General features: G+C 41.1%; 1 non-coding gene across 1 annotated transcript; it reads left to right on the forward strand.

The window, feature by feature from the left end:
- The first annotated feature begins 294 nt into the window (after window positions 1-294).
- Window positions 295-508, forward strand: LOC120779962. The gene has a single exon (XR_005705776.1). It is a non-coding gene; the product is annotated as a small nucleolar RNA U3 (small nucleolar RNA).
- Window positions 509-7,409: the final 6,901 nt, after the last annotated feature.

A 7,409-nucleotide genomic window follows, 5' to 3' on the forward strand; every position in this document is an offset into this window, starting at 1 on the left:
GCAGCAAGCGAAGCGGTGACAATCGGCGATCGTTTGTTCGTTTCTTTCGGCGCAGCTCGGCTTTTCTACCAACAACACAATGTTGCCATGCTTATGATGTTGTTGTTTTTGTAGAACAATGTTTCCATTTTTGGTTGGTGACATATTCACATGTGTGCGCATATGTATGTTTGTATGCTTGTGCATTATTGAAGTTATGCTTCTTTTTCTTTTGTTTGTCTTTCATTTCTGCGAATTCTCAACTATTTTGCGTATCTTTTGGTTGAAATACGCTGTGTTGGCCGTTGAAAAATTAAGGCTATACTTTACAAGATCATTTCAGTAGTTAGTCTTTATTTACATTTTTTGGAAACCGACCCGCGATGACGAGGTATATCGTTTTATCTGACAGCGTGAGGTATGAGAAGTTCATTTCTAATTTTGTCTTGTGGCATATTAGAAATGATGTTCCTTCGAAAATAGTTCGCTTAATGAATAAATTCCTTTATGTTGAAATGCTCTGCGTTGGCCGTTGAAAAGTTAAGACTATACTTCTCAGGATCATTCATTCCTTTCATTTCTTCAAAGAAATTAATGACCGTTGTCATTTCCATATTCGTAGCAATAGAATTTCTATGGCATAAGGAAAGTAATGGCCGCCGATTGTCACCCCTTGCCGCTGTAGCAGCTTCGCCTACAAACATGCGTAAATATGTATGTATGTATACGTATGATCGTGAATACATATCGACGCAGATTTTTGCAAGAAGCACCAGAAAGGTGTGCAATTTATGATTTTTGGCTTTTGCCATCGTCGCGAAAAGACGACTTCTTGGCAAAGGCATGCTCGGGGAGATGTTACGGCCTCTGTTTTTATGAATGAAGCGAGATCGCTTGTGGAATTTGCGCCTGCGTTCATGAATGAAATCGTTTTTGTTGAAAAATTTACTACACTTGTTCTTCGCCAATTTGGCTGCCATATTGACTTGTGAAGATCAAGTTTTTGTTGGTGACATATTCATATGTGTACGCATATGTATGTTTGTATGCTTGTGCATTATTCGGCAATGTATGCAAATATATGTACATATAAGTATATATGAATGTATGAACATGCAAGTCAATGCGCGCACATGTAATAAGTATATTGATAAGTGATGAAAATATGATTTCAATTTCTGAACGCGCACTTGCGTATATATACACTCATATGAGCATGTGAAGATACACAAGATAGGATAGAAGATGTAAGCCTTTACTATACAAATAAATATTTTTCTTACTAATAGAAATTAAATTTATCACAGCAATATACATAATATACATAAACATAATATTGCTGTGATAAATTTAATTTCTATTAGTAAGAAAAATATTTATTTGTATAGTATACGATGTTAAAAGCAAAAATTTAAAAATTTATTCTGTCGAGATTCGAACCTGTGGTAGCTTCTTGACTTTCCAAGCGCTTACCACCAACACCAACATTGACACTTAGGTTGCGCTGACTTAAGTATGGTTTGGTTATGCATGTACATAAGAAACATACGATGGTTCTAATAATTTTGTTTAAGTATAGAAATATGCTTTTGTAGAACATTTGCTTTCGCAAACATACAGACAAATGTGCAAACGACATAATATACATATGTATGATTGTTTCGCATTTTGCTTCTACGCCGGTCAAATTTCTATACAAAAATCGGCTGAAATGTGTGAGAAAATAAAAAATGGACAACTAGGGCAAATATTTTTTAAAAATTTATTGACAATTAAATATAAATGAAAATACATGTAAATTTACTTAAATTTATTTAAATTTATTGAAATTTCGTTTCGCATTTTTCGGCACTTTCAAATTAATTAATATAAGTAAAATTCACGACTTAACCCGCACACATCTTATTCGCGCAAAATTTCCAACTTTATGAAAATTGGCGCCATTATTGACACTTCAATTTTATGTAAAGTTTAAAACATGTTTACATGAATATATAATATATTTGATTTTGGCGCAATTATTGACACTTGTCTTAATATACAAAATTGGGCCAAAACGAAACAATGAAATATATAATTACTTTTGCATGTCAATATGGAAATGCCGACGGCAAAACGTAAAGGCATATATTGCACATATGTACATACATACATACAAGCGACTTCTTGGCTGAAAGCAAAAATTGAAGCATGAGAAATTGAAATGTCGTCGCGACGCGTCGTCAAAACGAAATTCCTTACATTCGTACATTGCGTGTGAATCATGAAAATATCATCATAATGTTTAGGTAAATCTTTTATATATTTAAAATGAGTTATTATAAAATAAGATCAAATTAGCATTAAATAATTTGAAAAATAATAAATCAAAAACAAAAGAGTTCTACATACATACATATTTCCATCCTATGGATTATCAAAGAAATCCTTTTATAAATACATATATTTCTGTCTCTTCATATTCTCGTTTAGAATATGTGAGAGAATTGTAAAAAATGTTAAAATTGCGAGGCGAATTCCGACCTACCTGATCTTCACAAGAAAATATGGCAGCCAAATTGGCTGGACCTCCGATCAATGTTGATAAAATAAATGACAGTGATAATACGCATAACACAGCTGATTCCAGGTTAAGTGATGGTAAGTTTCTCTTGAATATTTCAATTGTCCGTAATCGATGCACCTTGTGCATTAAACTTGTGCCTTGAAACTAATATCGATCGGATTGGCAAAAATTTTAATGTTTTGATTTTAAATTGATTTTGCAGCAGAAAAAGACAGTATAGCCCGTGTTTCAAGAGGAGAGAAAACAGCACAATATTATCGTGAATACCGAGCACGAAAGAAAGCAGAGCGGGAAAAGGAGAAATTGGAAATGATAGCTGGGAGTCTAACGAAGAAGAGGAAAACAGCTGCGGAATATCAGAGAGCGCGTAAAAAAAGATTCAACGTCCATCAATCTCTGCGGGAGCATCTATAACTACTGATGAATAAACGGTCGTCAATTCACCGATAACTGCTGGGCCTTCAACGCGTGTTGATGGATTACAAAAGAGAGATGATTACGCTGCATATTCTCTTCCGCAACGAAGAGACAGAACTACTTTTCTAGTCAAAGTTCCTTCATTTGGAGGATGGAGTCATGTGTAGAAGTTCACGCAAGTGAGGAAAGTTCTCTGATCGCCATTCACTTGGGAGTGGCCAGAAACGATTCTTTTACACATGGCTCAAGCAGCTCACTACTTCCGGTCTTTGACCAAGTATCCTCTGGGTAGCCTAAGAACATCCGTTCGAAGGCGAGCTAAAGTGAGAAGGCGAAACATTCCCTACAAGGGTTGTGCGCTGGGTTTGGGACCCGCCACGTAAAAAAACACCCCCAGTGAAGAGCTACAACCAGCCTCGGATGAGAGACCCCCCTTTTGATGACGACCATGGCAAACGAAATAAGGACTACGAATTGAGGGCATGCACCTGGAATGTCCGGTCCCTTAATTGGGAAGGTGCTGCTGCCCAGCTGGTTGATGTCCTCGTAAAGACAAAGGCTGACATCACCGCCGTCCAAGAAATGCGATGGACGGGACAAGGACAGAGACGAGTAGGTCCTTGTGACATTTACTACAGTGGCCATATAAAGGAGCGCAAGTTTGGTGTAGGATTCGTGGTGGGAGAGAGACTCCGTCGCCGAGTACTATCATTCACTGCGGTGAATGAACGTCTAGCCACAATCCGCATCAAAGCGAGGTTCTTCAACATATCGCTGATCTGCGCCCACGCCCCGACGGAAGAGAAGGACGATGTGACCAAAGATGCCTTCTATGAGCGCTTGGAGCGCGCTTATGAGAGATGCCCCCGCCACGATGTCAAAATCGTGCTTGGCGACTTTAACGCCAGGGTGGGCAAAGAAGGTATATTTGGCACTACGGTCGGTAAATTCAGCCTCCACGACGAAACATCCCCAAATGGGTTGAGGCTGATTGACTTCGCCGGGGCCCGAAATATGGTTATCTGCAGTACTAGATTCCAGCATAAGAAGATTCATCAAGCTACCTGGCTGTCTCCGGATCGAAAAACTACCAACCAGATCGATCATGTTGTGATAGACGGAAGACACGTCTCCAGTGTTTTAGATGTGCGTGCGCTCCGAGGTCCTAACATCGACTCGGACCACTATCTTGTTGCAGCTAAGATTCGCACCCGCCTCTGTGCAGCAAAAAACGCGCGCCACCAAACACAAGGAAGGTTCGACGTCGAGAAGCTGCAATCACAACAGACAGCCGAACGATTTTCTACTCGGCTTGCACTCCTGCTCTCTGAGAGCACTCGTCAACAACTCGGTATAAGGGAACTGTGGGACGGCATTTCAAACTCCTTACGTACAGCTGCAACCGAAACCATTGGTTTTCGGAAAGTGCAAAAGAACAGCTGGTACGACGAGGAGTGCCGTGTCGCAGCGGAGAGAAAACAGGCTGCCTACCTCGCAACGTTAGCGATCGACCACTACACGTGCGGGATGGGATAGATACCGAGAGTTGAAGAGGAAGCGAGACGCATTTGTAGACAGAAGAAGAAAGAGGCTGAAATGCGTGAGTACGAAGAGCTTGATAAGCTGGCCGACAGGGGTAATGCTCGAAAATTCTACGAAAAAAATGCGGCGGCTTACGGAAGGTTTCAGAAGACCGGAGCGTATTCCTGTAGAACCCCAAAGGTGATCTAGTCACTGATGCCCAGAGCATACTTAAATTATGGAGGGAACACTTCTCCAGCCTGCTGAATGGCAGTGAACGCACAACACCATTGTGGAGAAGGAGAACCCGATTCCCCAATCGATGACGATGGAGCAGACGTTCCATTACCCGACCATGAAGAAGTTCGAATAGCAATTGCCCGCCTGAAGAACAACAAAGCGGCAGGGGCCGACGGATTGCCGGCCGAGCTATTCAAACACGGCGGCGAAGAACTGATAAGGTGCATGCATCAGCTTCTTTGCAAAATATGGTCGGACGAAAGCATGCCCAACGATTGGAATTTAAGTGTGCTATGCCCAATCCATAAAAAAGGAGACCCCACAATCTGCGCCAACTACCGTGGGATTAGCCTCCTCAACATCGCATATAAGGTTCTATCGAGCGTATTGTGTGAAAGATTAAAGCCCACCGTCAACAATCTGATTGGACCTTATCAGTGTGGCTTCAGACCTGGCAAATCAACAACCGACCAGATATTCACCATGCGCCAAATCTTGGAAAAGACCCGGAAAGGAGAATCGACACACACCACCTCTTCGTCGATTTCAATGCTGCTTTCGACAGCACGAAAAGGAGCTGCCTTCATGTCGCGATGTCTGAATTTGGTATCCCCGCAAAACTAATACGGCTGTGTAAACTGACGTTGAACAACACGAAAAGCTCCGTCAGGATCGGGAAGGACCTCTCCGAGCCGTTCGATACCAAACGAGGTTTCAGACAAGGCGACTCCCTATCGTGCGACTTCTTCAACCTGCTCCTGGAGAAAATAGTTCGAGCTGCAGAACTAAACAGAGAAGGTACCATCTTCTATAAGAGTGTACAGCTGTTGGCGTATGCCGACGATATTGATATCATCGGCCTCAACACCCGCGCCGTTAGTTCTGCTTTCTCTAGACTGGACAAGGAAGCACAGAAAATGGGTCTGGTAGTGAACGAGGGCAAGACGAAGTATCTCCTGTCATCAAACAAACAGTCGTCGCATTCGCGACTTGGCACTCACGTCACTGTTGACAGTCATAACTTTGAAGTCGTAGATAATTTCGTCTATCTTGGAACCAGCGTAAACACCACCAACAATGTCAGCCTAGAAATCCAACGCAGGATATCTCTTGCCAACAGGTGCTACTTCGGACTGAGTAGGCAATTGAGAAGCAAAGTCCTCTCTCGACAAACAAAAACCAAACTCTATAAGTCACTCATAATTCCCGTCCTGCTGTATGGTGCAGAGTCTTGGACGATGTCAACAACGGATGAGTCGACGTTGCGAGTTTTCGAGAGAAAAGTTCTGCGAAAGATTTATGGTCCTTTGCGCGTTAGCCACGGCGAATACCGCATTCGATGGAACGATGAGCTGTACGAGATATACGACGACATTGACATAGTTCAGCGAATTAAAAGACAGCGGCTACGCTGGCTAGTCATCATGTTGTCCGGATGGGCGAAAACACTCCAGCTCTGAAAATATTCGACGCAGTACCCGCCGGGAAGCAGAGGAAGAGGAAGACCTCCACTCCGTTGGAAGGACCAAGTGGAGAAGGACCTGGCTTCGCTTGGAATATCCAATTGGCGCCACGTAGCGAGAAGAAGAAACGACTGGCGCGCTGTTGTTAACTCGGCTATAATCGCTTAAGCGGTTTCTACGCCAATTAAGAAGAAGAAGAAGTTCCTTCATTTAGACTTTGCTTAACTCTTCATTTTATGTGCATAGTAAATTTATAAAATGTGAACTTAAGTTTTCTAGTTTTCTTTCTTACAAAATGATATGCATTTCTTGGAATATCACTAAGAAGTATAATTTCATCCGCGCGTAGGGACTCCACGCACCTTTTTTTAATTACATTTATGAGAATCTCTGCATATTTGTGTTCACTATTACATGACATATGGTTGTTTTGAAATAAACAACTCAATGCATGTGCGTTCGTAAGTATTTATTATATTATTTGATTATTGTATAAGTTAACACAATATTTTATGAACTTCTACATAAATTCCATTCCCACATTATATGCTAGAAACATACAAACCGTTTGCATACTTTGGAGTCCTATTACAACCAAAAGTGCAACTGCGCTAAACGCGCATCCGCTAAATTCTTAAGTGAGCGAAACACGCGCAACCATGTCTTCTCCCCCAAAACCAAATAGCTGCAGGTGAGCGCTACACGCGCAAACCCTTTTTAGCTGACCAAGCATCTTTGGTCACGTAGGCCGGCTCAAAGCATAGGTTAGATTATAAACCTTAAAGTTAAGTGTAGTTAGTTTTGTAATAAAGCTCAACAGAAGCACATAGTGCTGCTTATAAAAACGCATTGTTTTATTTTTTATGTGGCGCCCGAGCAGGGACCGTGAGGAAAAAATAATAATATTTTTTATACTCGCGGACGAAACCTAAATTACATTTCGTACTCGGCCCCTTAGTACCTTTCGGAAAAAGGACGGGCAGTATCAACCCAGCCGAACGAAAAGCATAAGCTAAATACAAATACATTGAACAAAAAGTGCGTGACGGGGAAATTTAGAATAAATTAAACAAGTGTAAAATAATACAACTATAAAAGGAAAGATTTAAATTAATTCATCAAATACAACCAATGCAACAAATACAACTCCATCCGTACAACCAATACAACAAATACAACCAATACAACAAATACAACTACTAGAAGAAAGATTTAAACTAATT

Source organism: Bactrocera tryoni, unplaced genomic scaffold (genome assembly GCF_016617805.1).
Source record: "Bactrocera tryoni isolate S06 unplaced genomic scaffold, CSIRO_BtryS06_freeze2 scaffold_11, whole genome shotgun sequence".
Lineage (NCBI taxonomy): Eukaryota > Metazoa > Arthropoda > Insecta > Diptera > Tephritidae > Bactrocera > Bactrocera tryoni.